Source organism: Rattus rattus, chromosome 2 (assembly GCF_011064425.1).
Source record: "Rattus rattus isolate New Zealand chromosome 2, Rrattus_CSIRO_v1, whole genome shotgun sequence".
Classification (NCBI taxonomy): domain Eukaryota; kingdom Metazoa; phylum Chordata; class Mammalia; order Rodentia; family Muridae; genus Rattus; species Rattus rattus.
The window spans coordinates 185,421,157-185,437,969 of NC_046155.1; the positions used below are offsets into that span (position 1 = coordinate 185,421,157).

The following is a 16,813-nucleotide window of genomic DNA, read 5'->3' on the forward strand; positions in this document are numbered from 1 at the left end:
TTAGAACTCAAATATTAAGCTTAGTTTTTTCTTTAAAAATAATGGGGAAACAGGTGCTCGGTCTTATGTAGTATTTGAACGCAAAAAGTTTAACAGTCTCTGGATATTCTTAAATATTTTGCAAAAATAACATCTACTATTATTTCAGGACATTTCTGGATTTGCCATGATGTTTTAATTCCCAAGACAATGTAAGCACAGTTTTTGTTTAGATATTCTTTATGTGGCAATGCTGTATGTTGCCCATAGTATATTCTCAATGGATCACAATGCTCTAAATCTGAGGCTGCTTTTCCCTGACATGGGATTTGTGACACAATGTTCAGTGTGTAACCATGACCTCAGACTCTACGAGTCCTTCCTGAAAGTGGATCAACTAAAAAAATCCACTGATAATTGTTTCAAGTGTTCACATAAACAGAATTTGAGGCAGTCCTGAGACCAAATTTCACAAAATGGAATCTTTCCAGGGAACTTCATTTCCAAAAACATGTGTGATGTCATTCATGTAGCTACAACTCCCTCATCTATATTTATCAACTAAGTTTATCCCATCAACAGTGGACATCAGATGAACATCCCCAGGAGATAGTATCAAAGATTCCTCCAGGGGTGAGGAAACAGCTCTAAAAGAGGAAACAGAAATGCAGATGTAGCATCTCCCTTGGCCACAGTGATAATAGTGCATGGGGATATATGGGTGTCTGTTTGATTTGCTGATCTGTGTGGCACTTCACAAACCATTCTGCCCAGGCTCAGGGAATGAAAACTATGTTCACTTTGATTTTATTCTTCTTGCTCTTGAACAATCCACTTCATGTGGCTTGTTTTAATTATCCCACCTGCTCTTGGAGAATAGCAGAATAGAGACAAAGATGGAAACTCAGAAACAGGCTGTATCTTCTTGATTCCTACCAACAAAGGGTCATGGAGAAAGAGGATTTCAAGCCTCTTTGAATACAGGTAATGTGCTTTATATTTTCCATGTAGATGTGATCGAATATTTCCTGAGTCTATTGGTTTGAGGAGCAAAGTCATCCTAGCGGGTCTCTTTGTGCTCTGTTATTAATCTGCAAAACAGAAAGAACTCCAAATTCTATTACAGACTTAATAGCTTTATTATTACTTTAAATTGACAGCGTTTTTTTTTTCCTGCAGCCTGCCTCACTAGAATTTAAGCTGAGTAAAAACAACTTTCAATTATCAATCATACATATCCCTCTCATAGACAGTTTCCATAGCACAGTAGCACAATAGTATCTCATTGAAAGATAATTTTTATGACTTGCCTATGTTTTTATGCCGTGCCCACAGTCAACTGATGTTTTCCATCAGTGGGCTACGTCTAGTGTTTGTGCTGGGGCCACCAATGTTGGAGAGACACACCTAGCTGTGCAGAATTTTCATATAGATACTCAGTTACTTTCTAAATTTTCCATGTGTCCCCATTTACGCATTGAAGCTGCAACAGAATTGATGTAAGATCTGTTAACCCATAGTATGGTTCAAGTAAATTCACTGGCTTGCGGTCTTATAAATTCCAGTTTTCCCTCTCTCTTAGAATACAGAAGGAATGTATTGATTATAAAATGTTTGCATTTTTAAAAAAAGTGATGTACTAAATAGCAGTGGCTAATTCACTTCCTTGTTACTATACAGGGTAATAACTGTGGCATATGATTGTTGTTGGCAATATTAGAGAATAAGGATAGAGGAGTTACCACTAGCTCATCTTTGCTATTATTTAAGTTGTATATGACTTCTTTTACCTCTCTGTTTATTTAGCCTGACACTTTCAATATTTACCTTTATGTCTCTCTTTCAGTACTTTTACAAAAATATACTTCTGTATATTTTACCAGTGTGGACACTCTGAGTATTTTGATATTATTATGAGCATCTTTTTCAGACACAGTGCTTTAGACCACAAAGACACTATGATCACTCAAATACTTTATGTTTCTTAATGTTTAATGTACAGGATTTAGTATTTGATTTATACAAGTCTCAAATTTTTGTCATCTGTTAGTGAAATTTTTAAAGACATCTTTTTTGTGTATCCAAAAAGAATATTCTAAAAAGAATTGTTTTTGCAAAAAGGACATGACAGGTGTAAAATGTCTAATTGGAATACAGATATTTAACTCCTAGTGAAAATTAATAATGAAGTAAATGCATTTGATATTTATCAGTCAGATGTTTTGAAATATTTTGAAAAAGATATGAGATTTCTTCTTTTCCTAAACATAAACACACAAAAGGGAATTATTCCATTGCAATTGATTTAGAAAGAACATTTAAGATAAAGATGATTATGTGGGTTGTGATAAATATATTGCCCCCTAATGAAAATGAATTTTAATGACTTATGGACAAGTTTTGCTACAGAAGACTTTACTTTTACCTCACTTTTACACAAAAAATACATAACTCAATGGCACAAACATATCCAATATATTTTTTACTTATTTTTCACTGATTTCAAATGAATATGTGACCACTTTTATTGTTTGATCAGGTATTTGACGCCATTTATTTACAATCTTAAATAAATAATCAAAAAACAAGAGATTGGAAAACTCAGTGAGAACACGAAAATGATGTTTATCTCATTTACTGGACATGACCTATCATGAACATATCAAGGTTTTTATGAGCTCTGGCCCTTTTGTTATCTCAAACTCATTACACAGCTCATTCTTAACTGTTGGGGAGGGGTGGGGCAATACTATGGAGTTCAGGATTGTCCTTTATAGACTGGAAATGTTATTTGTAAATTGCTGTCCTTATAAACACTGTAATTTTTACAGAAAACTCACTGAAAACCACAAGCATGCTCTGGTCTTGGCTTCCATAAATGAAATCAACAGAACCCTTATCTTGCCAAATATGTCTCTAGCATTGGAAATTTCAACCAAGCGAGGAAATCAAAAATTTAAAAATATCATTTATGATAGTTTAGGTAACTATAAAATTCTCCTAATTATTCCTGTGAGGATAACCCTCCTGTGTGTAGTGGCACTTACAGGAGGAAACTGGCAACGACTCTGTTATTTATACAATCTTCAAATGCTTCATATATATCAGCAGGTAAGTGTGTGTCTGTGTGTAAACGTGTGTACTTGTGTATTAGGGGACAGGTGGGAATTCATAAAATCCATCACTTGGACCCCTCATAATCTTTCTAGGCCTGGGTCAATCTATGTAGTTCATAGTTACTCTTTCGAAGCTTGATGGAGCTTTCATATGTTCTTGTATGATATAGTGATGAGGGAAGAAAAAAATAGCTATCTGGGATTTCTATAAATCTCCTGAAAAATGCGTTTATAAGTTCTTAGGAAAACATTGTATCTTATGCTGCTTCCTGTGTTCTAGTTCTTTCTTCTGACTTATGGACCTTTCCATCCTGCCTTGCATCATCATGAAAACTTTCCCTATCTATATCAGATGTCCTCTGATGATACATCTCTAGCCCTTGCCCTGGTGTCCTTTATAATACATTTCAGTTGGAACTGGATAGGGTTGGCCATCTCAGACAATGATCAAAGTACCCATTTTCTCTCATATTTGAAAAGAGGGATGGAAAGAAATACAGTCTGCTTTGCTTTTGTCAGCATGATCCCAGTCGATATGGATTTATACATGTCAAGAGCTGAAGTGTATTACAACCAAATCATGACATCATCTACAAATGTTGTTATTTTATGGTGACACAGGTGGTACTTTAGCTGTGAGTTTTAGAATGTGTCCTAGGGCTTTACAGAAATTATGGATTACCACCACACGGTGGATGTCACCTTAGTAAGAAAGACAATTTATATGGGTTATTTGCTTTTGACACCACCATGGTGAGATTCCTGGTTTTAAAAAATTTTGTCCAGATTGAACCCCTGTCACATCCTCAGATGAAAATCTGGTAAAGCTGGAATGATGTACTTTTAACTGTGAAGTCTCAGCATCTAAATGTAAGGCACTGAAGAACTGTTCATCTAATCACTCACTGAATGGCTAATGGGGCATACTTTTGAAAAATGACCTTTACCGAAGGGGAAGTTGACATATACAATGCTGTGTATGCTGTTGCCCATGCATTTCATGAGATGAATTTGCAAATCATTCATAATCGTCCATTGCCAAAGGAAAATACAAAATTATGTCTGCAATAAGGTAGTGCTTCTTATTTAATATTCCTGTTATCAATGTCTTTAATAGTCTTTTGATGCCCAAACCAAGTGTGCTAGGGAAATATTTTCCAACATAGATTGATTCATGAATATTTTTCCTACTGATTGTATAAATCTAGATGTTGGTATATACCTCTAATGTAAAAAGAAGTTAGTAGACGGCATAATTTGTCACTGTAGCATTGTTGGATATGTTACTGATTACCTGATTGGTGTCACATAGGTTTTATACTGAAAAACATATCAGTCCTTCCTAATGAACCCACTCAATAATGGATCTTTGTTCATTAATTGTTACATATGTAGTAATCACTGTAGGATATTGTTTTAACTAGAGATCTCAATTTATGCTCTTCCCAATGTAGGTGAGAGATATCACTTGGTGCTATGAGAGTATTTACACAGAGAATAATGCAAGGATTCAATTTACTCCATTCCTGTGTGCTCATGTGTGTGCATGTATATTTCTCACAGTATATATGTATGTATATCTATATTTATGTCCATCTGTTCCTTTATATTATGTGTATATCTGTCTACAAGTCGGTCTATCTGTCCATTTGTCCAAACATTGATCTTGGCATCCATCCATCCATTCATCCATCCATCCATCCATCCATCCATCCATCCATCCATCCATCCATCCATCTATGCATCTATCTATCTATTATCTATCTATCTATCTATCTATCTATCTATCTATCTATCTATCTATCTATCTATCTTCTTTGTGTATTTGCCTATATATGTTGGTTTATGGTCATTAACATGTAATTGTCTGTTTTTCCATTGCTTTCACTATTTTTTATTTTGTATAAGAATATATTCCTGTGTTTATTTATCATGCATGTTTCTTCATGTGTCTGTATGTTTAGTGTGGTTTTTTGAATGTTCTTTCAGTTATGTATAAGGCTTTTGCTTTGCCAGTGTGTTCTTGTATGAGAGCATACATTTGTCTGTGTGACAATGCCAGACTCTGTGTGGGTGTCAGTATATGTGTATGTATACCTATGTATATTCTTCTGAACATGTGTTTCCATGTGGGTTTATGTGTGTTCACCTGGGTATATGGTTTTATGTGTGTTCACCTGGGTATTTGTATTGTGTGTTTCTGCATCTGTTTGACTATTTTGATGCATATTCTGTTTCAGTGTTTATCTGTATATTCATGTGTATTAGAGCATGTATGTGTATGTTTGTGTAAATAACTGTGTGCTCCAGCTATGTGTGCATCTCTATACAGGTGCGAGTCTCTCTCTTTTCATGTAGCTGTATTTTCATATTGCAAATATATGTTTGGTCACATGCATGTTTGTGGTTGTGTGGTAATTTCTACTTAGAAAACTAAAATAACAGAAACATTATTTTATTTATCTCTTTGCTTTCACTGAGATATTTTTCACCTGCATACTGTCAGCAAAGTTGCCTTTAAGATGGTATAAGGATACATTTTCTTACCTTAAGCAAGAACATATACTCTATAGTTTGTTGCCTGTCTTTCAGCTGGGTTCCTCTTTGAGAAAGATCCACTTCACTAATCCTATTGGAGACAGAATAAATATGAATCAAAGAGACAAACAGCAAGAAATATATGACATTTTCTACATTTGGAATTTTCCACAGGGACTTGAATTTAAACTGAAAATAGGACTATTTAGTCCCTATTTTATAAATGGTCAACAGTTACATTTATCTGGAGATATGATAGAGTGGGCAAGAGGAAGTACACAGGTGGGTTTTTCCAAACTGGAGTCATTTAAATTACACTGTGAAGCGTGTGCATCCAACCTTCCTTGAATGTGATAAAATGAAGTTCATGTGAGAGACCAATTTCTAACCTCATAAACTATGTTTCGTATTTTCATTCTTTTTCAGATGAGTGTTTAACAGTTTATTTAGGATTTCTATAGTGCATGTAATGTATTTGTATCAGATCAGAGCTTGTTTCTTTCCTTCAACATTAACTTAAACTGTTTTTGAAAACAGTTTCATATTACTTCCTGTAAAGTTAGCAATATTCTATTGGTACTATTCTTATTCTTATGATGAACCTCATCAAAAGATGTTTAAAGGCTCTTGTTCATTGTAAGGATAGAGTAAATTCAACATTGTTTTTTAATGTGTAATTTTTAAGCCCATTGACCAACTAGTCCTAAATTTCCAACATCTCTAGCTAACCATACAGTAACATTTTATGACACTTTTAGATACTTTATGAGCTACATTTTGTTTTTTTTCAGTTTTAAAAATATGGGTATGGAATTTGTTCTGCATGTATTATATAGATGCATGTAACACCATTATGTATGGTATATATGGATGAGTGAAGAGTTATTTGAATCTCAGATTACTTGCAAGAGCTCCATGCCACACAGTGGGTACTGGAAATCAAATTTGGGTTCTCTTTACTGGTAGCAATTGTTCTTGAGAGCTGATCCATGTTTGTAGTCCTGATTCCTATCTTGGAAGATTTAATGATGACTAAAGGAAACATTTTGGCCCTACTTGCACAAATCATTCCACCAAACAAGGGCATGCATAGTTTCCTTCTCAAATATGGGGAGACATTGGTAATAATAAAAATTTGCCTTTTGTGGAAATTTGAAAATGGTATATTTCATATGCATAATAGGATTTTATAGGTGTGGATTCAGATATGCTTGGTTTTAATGTGTCATATTCCACCATGCCCCCAGCCCCAGAAAAAAATAACAAAACAATGGGCAAGTGTCTTCAGGCTTGATATGAAGTGATTCCCAGGTTGCTCAGACAGTGTGAAACTTATAATTGCTGTTTTTCTCAATGTGATTAAGAATGTAATTCAAAGTGAAACAAATGTAAGAACTAAAAGTGTAGTTCCAGAGCTACATATCCATTTAGAAGACAGTATTATAATCTTCTGTGTGTTCTAAACAACCTCACTTGAGCCTTCAAACACATCCACTAGAAATCTGTAAAGTTTTTAAAAATGCAACCAGTGTTCTATTCACATATATCATAATCCCAACATGGAGATGAATAAATAAAATCATGAAAATCTCAGGGAAATATGATTTCAATGTTTACAGTCATGAATTTAAGGGAAAGAATATTCAATGTTATGCTAATCAAAGAATCAAAGAATGAATATAAGAACATGAAAAAAAATGAAAGAGGACTGTAACCCCATCTGGGAGAATACATTGAAAGCATGAACACATTTTATAATAGGACATTGATTGTGCATGTGACAGAGAACTTCCAGAGGTATAAAATAATGAAAGAATTTCAAACAAAAATATATAACAGAAAAGCAAAATAAAACAAATTAATATCTTAGTGAAAAGACTCACAAAATGAGTACTCCAAGTTGAGGGCAGGGTGGCAAGTGTCGAAGACAAGGCACAAGGAACTTCAAACCACATCAAAGATTAAAGAACAAGGAAAAATGAAAATCATAATGACCAAGGACTTGTGATTAAAAGATCACTTTAAAAACTTTGGGGATAATACAAGGAAGGAAATACTCTATGTCTAAACGGTGAGTAAATTATATAGACATTTGACAAGTAGAAGCAGGTAAATAGCAAATAATCAACTTTCAAAGTGAAGTAGTCCTTGACATATTTGACTTAAAATTTGCTGTTCAAAAAAAGGAGGATATGAAAGCAACAGGAGAGATAGCAACAGGAGAGAACCTTGTGTCATAGAAAGTCAGTCTTTGGATAACAGCAGGCTCCTCCAGCATCACTCATTTTAAAATGAAAGTAGTTAATTAATTTATTCACTTATTAACTTTACATCTGGACACTAGTTTACACTCCTAATCTATTCCTAGTCATTCCATCCTCTCCTCTCCATCCAGTAATTCTTCCTTCTTCATAAAAGGGGAGCCCTCACCCCTCAGATAACAATATGTTTGGCATATCATGTTGTATAATAACAAAGCATAATTTCATGTTCTCCTAACGAGGACAGGGAGGCAGCCCAGTAGGAATAAAGTTTCCTGAAGTCTGACAACAGAGTCAAGCAAAGAACCTGCTACCACGTAATGACTAAGTTTCACAAATGTTGTATATATCCAGAAGACCTGTGTTAGTCCCATGTATCATTTGCAATAAGTGGTTCAGTCTCTGTGAACCCTTAGCACCCCAGGTAAGTTAATTACACATGTTTTCTTGTGTCCTTGATCACTCTGGTTTATACAATCCTTCTTTTCTCTCTTATCCAGGATTCCTCAAACTCTGCCCATTGTTTGGGTATTTCTTTCAATCTTTTCCATCAATTTCTGGGTAAATTCTCTCTGAAGATGTTCATACTAGGCTCTTGCCTGCAAATGTAACAAAATATTATTACCAGCATCAGTGGTGGCCTTTCTCTCACGGCAAGGTTCTCAAGCTGGTCCAGTCCTTGGTTAACTATCCCCTGATCTTCTGCTACAGTTTTTCTCACCGTCCATGTTTATGCAGGGTAAATTGTACGTTGAAGGTTTTGTGGATGGGGTGTTGTCTGAATCCCAACAGTGGAAATCTTGCCTAGTTATTGGAGATTGCCATCATAGGCTCCACATCCTGCTTTGCTCAGAGACCTAACAGGGTCTACCTCATAGATTTTTGGGAGGTTCCATTAACCTACAAATCTAGCTTGACTCAGAGATACCACCCCAATCTTAGTGCTCTCTCCAAACCATCTGTTTCTTTTTCCTTTTTGTGTTCTCATTCCACTGCCGTCCAATTCATTCCCCAAACCCATTCACCCACGCTGTCTCTTCTATATTCCCTTCTCAGGGAGATACATGTGTCCCATCTTATGCAATTCTTTTTACTTAGATTGTAACACACCATGCATATTCTTAAAGGAGGAGAATTAAGAAATATGTATTTAAAACATTTGGAGACATAACTGCCAATCCAGTGTATTTATGCTGTATGAAAAAGGAGATAGAAGAAAATTCAAGAGGAACACAATTACAACAAATCATGACTAATTAGGGAACACTATGAAAGACATTAAAAGAATTCCATCATATTTAAAAGTAAGTTGAACACAAGAGGTCAAAATTACATATAAATACTACTTGAATGCTTGATGGAAAAATAAGTATTAGAAAAAATCAAATATTTAAATAAAAACTAAATTATAATTTATGCATAATTTTTAGTAATAAGTAAGTGATTTTGGATGAAATTGACATAGCCCATTGGGATCTGCATCCTCCTCCTCCATCGTTTCCATCTTGTATTTATAATACAAGCAACTTCAGGTGGGACAAATTTACTTTATGCCACGAGGTTTGACACAAGTGTATACTTTGAGTGTAAAACATCGCAAAATAAAGATATGGATAGTATTACATTAGCCAAAAAGATGCAGAAAATCTCTTAACAAAGTCTAAGATGCATCCAGAATTTCAAAAATGAGAACAAACAAAAACTGACAAACTAAGAGAATATATGTTGCCATAATAAACTTTTCTTCAGGAAACATATTGATGGCATTGCTGTATGTGTATAGGAGAATCAAAGAATTTCTATTAAATTAGAAATTAGATCAAGTTTTTCTAGTGGCACATGTCATTAATCTACATGCTTTGAATCAAAAATCAGGATACTCTCTCCACTCAAGGCTAGTCTGCCTTTCCTATTTAATCTACTTAAAACAGGTCTGAAATGGATAGTCTTCTTTATTTGAAACGAGCACCATATGCATAAGGAAATGGATTTTCTCAACTAATCCACAAAATAGTCTTTAAAACCTTATTAACTGTGAAAATAAGTAAGAAAAAATTAAATACAGAAATAGAAAAAAAAGCACTCTGCCCAGATCTATAGGAAGTTGAGATCTACAAATACTACACAGTGAGACCCTGTTTCAACAACAACAACAACAATAACAACAACAACAACAACAACAACAACAACAAAACAACAAGAAGAGTAGTGCTTAATCACATTTCTGAAGAACATGACCAGAGAATGTAAATAATAGACTCAGTGATGGCCACATCAAACTTACATGAAACAAAGGATGCAAATTCAGCATGGAGAAATCAGCAAAATTCCAACGCAGCGTATGGACATCCATCACAAGATTCATTGTAATGCCAAGATTACCCTAATTTAAGAAATACCTCAATTACTTTTAAGCAACCTAAATTTTCACCCTATTTTCAGGCTGCATAAAGCCTGTTCACTTCAGGAAACACTCAGTTCACTACACAAAAAGTCAGCAACTCCTCATCACAAAAACTCTTCCTATGCATTTCTTTTTCTCTTTCCATTCAGTTTGTTTTAGGTTTTAGTCTTAATGTAGTTGAGGTTATTTTGGTTATCTGGTGTTTGAGCTGTTATTCCCCATTTTTGTATGTTATTTACTTGAAATTTGCTTCTATGTTTTTCTCTGTTATCTAACACTAACTATAAGCAAAGTGAGGAGGAAAAGGTTGCATTGGCTCATGGGTAAAACTCAAGGGAGGACAAGGCACGGATCTGTATAATGCAACTGAAACATAGTCACTCATGGAATTCATCATAGTGGCTTGTTCTGCATGATTTCTAAGGTAACACTGCCTACAAGGAACACTGCTCCCAATAACCTGCACATTCCTACATCAATTACCAATTTAAAATGTGCTTCACAGGTATGATGACAGGCTAGTCTGACGGGAATAATTTTTTATTAGGACCTTTGTGCCTTTATCCTGTACTATTTTTAAGGATACAGGAATTAAATGACATAACCACCTTGCAGTACCTGCACTATTTGCAAACAGGATGCTGTGAACTCTTCTTTCTGAATTACAAGTGGATGGGAATCAATTCAACTTTCCCTTATTTTTCCATATACTGATGTCATATATTGATGTTTGTAATCAGACAATGCACTAAGTGAAACTGGTAACTTTGTATACAAAATAAGCATATTAATATCACATGGTAATATAATATAATTTTTGAAGGGGTAATCAAAAGTCCTGATAGCAGGATATGTCTATTTTTCTTTAGATGCCGACCTCTGTGTGCAGTGCTGATTGTGGTCCAGGATTTAGAAAATTCAGGAAGAAGGAAATGTCAACCTGCTGTTTTGATTGCAATCCCTGCCCAGAAAATGAAATTTCTAATGAGACAAGTGTGTATTTCCAGCAGGGATAAGTTCTTCAAATTAATTATCATCTTACACCCATATGGGAATGCTGACATAGTTTAAAATAAATAGTTAAAAATATATATATGAGTTTCCTAAGTTAATAATTATAGGAGTATAATAATTTAAAAAGTCCTTATTAAAATTAACTTGTCATATATATTTGGCTCATTGAAAATTTATAGTAGATAAAATATCTTCAAACAGTTTTGATAAGAAAATGTGTTAGTGTGTTCTAGAAAATACCCGTTCTAGTGATTTATCCTCTATAAAAATATGTAGATCATGAATCTTTTAATGATTTATTTGTATTGTCTTGGTGTACATTCCCTTGCATAAGTGTATGCACAACTATGAAGTACAGAAGCACATGGAGGACAGAAATAGGCATGTGGCTAGAGGGAACCAAATCCAACTCCTCTGTAAGACTCATGAAGAGGGAAAATAATAATTTGTAATGTTGTGAAAAACTGTTAAGCAGGAGATAGGAGATTTTGTATAATAAAAGGACATTCTTTTTTCTCATACTCAGTGATATTTGAAATGTCGAAAATTGAGAATCACTATGGCACATGATGTGTAAATATTAGGAGTAATCTCTTAAATACAAGTATAAGTAGTCCCTAGTTAATATTTTCTGTAATAGCATACATTAAAATTGTTTTGTTCTGAAAGGAATTAGCCACAATTTTCAAATGGTATTGGCACTTACATAGTGTATATTTGTCAAATGACTATCTAGTCAGGATGAATTGAATACAATTGCCTGGCATGCATTTATTCCCTTTTTTTGGTGTGCTAGCCTACTTAATTAAATGGAAGACTTTAAAGGATTTTATGGCCTGTAATATGGCTTAGCAGTTAAATCCTTTCCCGCTAAGTATAATGGTGTTAGTTTATCCACAGAACGCATGTAATAGGAGGTAACCAACTCCTACTTGTTATTTTCTGGAATTTTCTGATATGTATGAAATAAAATGTACACAATAATTCAGCAAGGCTGTTTAGATACACCTGACATTGGTCCTGGGAACCAAAGTCAAGTACTCTCTAAGAACAACACATTCTCTTCATAACCAAGCTGAATTCTTATTTCCTGAAAGAAATTTAATGATAACGACTGTCAGTACAAGTATTGCTTTATATAAAAGAATTCAAACCTCGGAAGCATATTATCCCTTGCTGCAATTATGTAATGATTCAGTGCAATGGTAATCAGACTTCCTACACACACAGTGGTGGGAATTACAGAGCTTTGTGACTTTAGTGGTAGGGTTACTACTTTTTATGAAAAATCCTCAGGAATGTGTGGTGTTGTTACTGTCAAAAGAGGTCAAAACTAGAAATGATTTTTGCTTATTTTTGCAGTTACAAACATTAATATTATATTCATATAAACTTCTCATTCTCAGTCTCATACCTTACCTAAATAAACACAAATGCTCTTATGTTCATGAGTACATTTATCACTTTTACATGTAAACACACTTACATGTAAATGTATAGACCCATGATAAATGATCACAACAATATAGAAAAATACACAAAAATATTTGTGTTTTTTAAGTATATTAAGAAGCTTTAAAAATGGAAACAATTGTTTTATGTAGCAATGACCTTCAATGTATTTTCAGCAACCAGATTCACATGTTGAAACACTTCTTCTATATACTTAAATGAAATATCCTGATAGTAAAATTGCTGAAGCTACACAATAATACCTTATTTTTTCCATTAGATGTGGAGATGTGTATCCTGTGCCCAGAGGACCAATATGCCAATGCAGGGCAGAATCACTGCATTCAAAAAGCTCTTATCTTTCTCACTTATGAAGACCCCCTGGGGATGGTACTTTCTTTAATGGCCTTGGGCTTCTGTGCATTCACAGCTCTAGTTCTTGGCATCTTTGTGAAGCACCACCATACTCCCATTGTTAAAGCCAATAACAGCACTCTCACCTACATCTTGCTCATCTCCCTCATTTTTTGTTTCCTTTGCCCCTTGCTCTTCATTGGCCTTCCAGACTCGTCCACATGCATCCTACAGCAAATCACATTTGGAGTTGTATTCACAGTTGCTATTTCCACAGTGTTAGCCAAAACAATTACTGTCATTCTGGCATTCAAAATCACAGCCCCTCAAAGAATGATGAAATATTTTCTTGTTTCACGAGTACCTAACTACATCATTCCCATCTGCACTCTCTTTGAACTTCTTGTCTGTGCAGTCTGGTTAGGAACTTTTCCTCCTTCTGTGGACATTGATGCTCAATCAGACCATGGTCACATCATCATTGTTTGCAAGAAGGGTTCAGTCACTGCTTTTTACTGTGTTCTGGGATACCTGGCCTGCCTGGCCTTTGTGAGCTTTACATTGGCTTTCCTTTCCAGAAACCTGCCTAGCACCTTCAATGAAGCCAAGTCTATAACATTCAGCATGCTGGTGGTCTGCAGTGTCTGGGTCACTTTCCTCCCTGTTTACCATAGCACCAAAGGCAAGGTCATGGTGGCTGTTGAGATCTTTTCCATTTTGGCTTCCAGTTCAGGGATGCTGCTTTGCATCTTTGTTCCCAAATGTTACATAATACTGTTTAGACCAGACAGAAATTCTTTTGAAATGATCAGGGAGAAATCATCTTCCCATACTCACATTTCCTAAATTTTAACTGGTACATAAAGAGTTGGTTTAAAATCACCAAATATTGGATTTAATTACCATACCATTTTGTTTTTTGAATGAGTTTCATTGTTTCCTTTTATGATTTTCCTGAGCAACATCATGTCTGCTGATATCTACATTGTCTCTTGTAATCTTGTACAATGTTCTACATTTGTTCTCTTTGCCAGAAAGAGCTAATAGAAGCCTGATCCATTCTAGTAGTTAGAATAGTTCTTCTATTAAGATAGAGGAGAGAGGACTAACTTTTAAAAATGGGCTGATAGAATATTTTAGAAGATGGATTGATGTCTCAAAAATCAAAACGATGCCCTCCTGGAGAGGATATGGAGAAAGAGGAACACTCCTACATTGTCAGTTGTATTACAAACTGGTACAAACACTCTGCATATCAGTCTGGATGTTCCTCAGAAAATTGGACATTTCCACTACCTCACGACCCTGCTATACCTCTCCTAGGCATAGACCCAAAAGATGTTTCAACATATAACAAAGACACATAATCCACTATGTTCATAGCAGCCTTATTTATAATAGCCATAAGCCATATGCCCTTCAACAGAGGAATGAATTAAAAAAATGTGGTATATCTACACAATGAAGTACTACTCAGCAATCAAAACAATGACTTCATGAAATACAGAGGCAGAGGGAATGACATAGAAAATATCATCCTGAGTGAGGTAATCCAATCACAGAAAAATACACTTGGTATGCACCCATTGATAAGTGGATATTCACATGAAAAAGACAGATTACCCAAATGTAATCCACAGACTACAGAAAAAGCTTAAACAACAAAGATGACCAAACTCTGCCCCACATGATGCCCTATTCTGTCTTAAAAGGGATAAAGAAAAAAGTCCACAGGAGCTATGGAGGAATAAATGGAAATACAAAGTTTAGAGCATAGGACCCCTGTTTAACGGAAGGAAAAGAACAATCATTCACAGACTGCCCAACTTGAGCTTCCAGGACTAAGCACACACACACACACACACACACACACACACACACATATATATATATATATATATATATTGAACCCCCAAGAACTAGATAAAATTGGGGATGAAGCCAAAAATGCATGCTGAAAGGAACCACAAGGATATAATAAAATATTTCTGCTGAGACACACATCCAGAGCATGTCCAATACAGAGGTCAATGCTAGCGTCAAACCACTGAACAGAGAACAGGATTCAAGAGGTGAAACAGAGGAAGGATTGAAAGAGTTGAAGGAGCTTGTAACCCTTAAGAACCACAATGCCAACCATCCAGAGCTCTGGGGACTAATCCACTGCTGAAAGAATATACATGGACTGACCAGGGCTCAAACAGCATGTGTAGTAGAGAATAGCCTTATTGGGGCAGCAAAGGAAGGGGAAGCCCGTGGTCCTCCCAAGGATGGACCCCCAGTGAAGGGAAATATGGCAGGGGGAGGATAGTAAGAGGGATGGATTGGGGGAAGACATGTATGGGTGAGGGGAAAGGAATGGGGGCTTTTGGACAGGAAACGGGAACAGAGAATAACCTTTGAAATGTAAGTAAAGAAATATAGAAATATATCTAATAAAATAAAAATTACATTTAACATGAAAAAAAGAAGCATGCCCTATTCTTTTAGAGGAACTGATTCCATACTCAACCCCACCAACTACTATTAACAACCAGCTGTAATAATGGCTACAAATGGTCAGATGGTCTCTTCTGGGCTCCAAATTTACCCAAATTTATTTATGGACATAATAACATAACACAAACAAACTAAAATTGCATAAATTTTTAAAAATATAGAAGAATATTACAAACACTTGCACTGACATTCTGCTTTTCAATGTTCTACTGTGGTGTTAGAATTACGAGAACCTACTGAGAAAGGATTGAATATGGGTAGAGATGATTGCGTTTATCTTTAGGCATTTTATATAAGAATCCTCAACTTAAATATATCATAAAAGACATACTTGTGAAATGGACAGGGAAAGGAGAGCTTGTTGAAATAACCTCTTCTATGTGTGAAATTTAGATGACTGTGCAAAAATCTGCCTTGACACCACAGAGTAATCTGAGGTAGCCAGCTAGTGGGAGTCAGTGCTGAGAGCAGCTGATGGAGATTGGTCCAGAAATTACCTGGGGTTGATGGTTTTTGTCGTCAGCAGTTACCGAAGAGAAAGGATAGAAAGCAACCACTCACTCACTCACTCACTCACTCACTCACTCACTCACTCACATCCACACCCATACCCCCAACTCACACCGCCCCCCATGGAGAGAAGAAGAGTGAGGGGGAGAGACGTTCAATAAAGGGAAGGACCAGAAACAGACATACTAACAGACAGACAGACAGACAAACATATACATATTCACATGTTACAAAACTAAAGCAATGCTCTAACAACCAGGCTCTAAGCATTTCACATATACACACATATACATTTAAACACTTACTGGTGGGTGTAAGTAACAAAATTCCAACAAGGAAGCTTCAAGCATTTCACATGTAATATACATGCATATATACACATAATATACATACATATATACACATAATATGCATACATACATACACATAATTGGTGGAAGATGCAAGCTTCAACACACACTCAAATAAGCTTTACATATATACATACATATAGGTAGAATGGCTGAAACAAAGTTCCAACATACTCTCACTCAAACTCACACATGTATATACATACACATAGTTGGTAGGTGAAAAGAACAATACTTTGACCACTTTATTTTTTGTCCCATGTTTTATACAGCCCTCAAAATTCTTTCAGGCAGTATAAGATTATATTTTAGTTTTCTATGAATGAATGACTATGA

The 16,813-nt window shown here is 35.3% G+C and overlaps 1 pseudogene; it reads left to right on the forward strand.

Annotated features, from left to right (window-relative positions):
* Nucleotides 1-771: 771 nt before the first annotated feature.
* LOC116892783 lies at nucleotides 772-13,964 on the forward strand (annotated as a pseudogene).
* The last annotated feature ends 2,849 nt before the right edge of the window (nucleotides 13,965-16,813 follow it).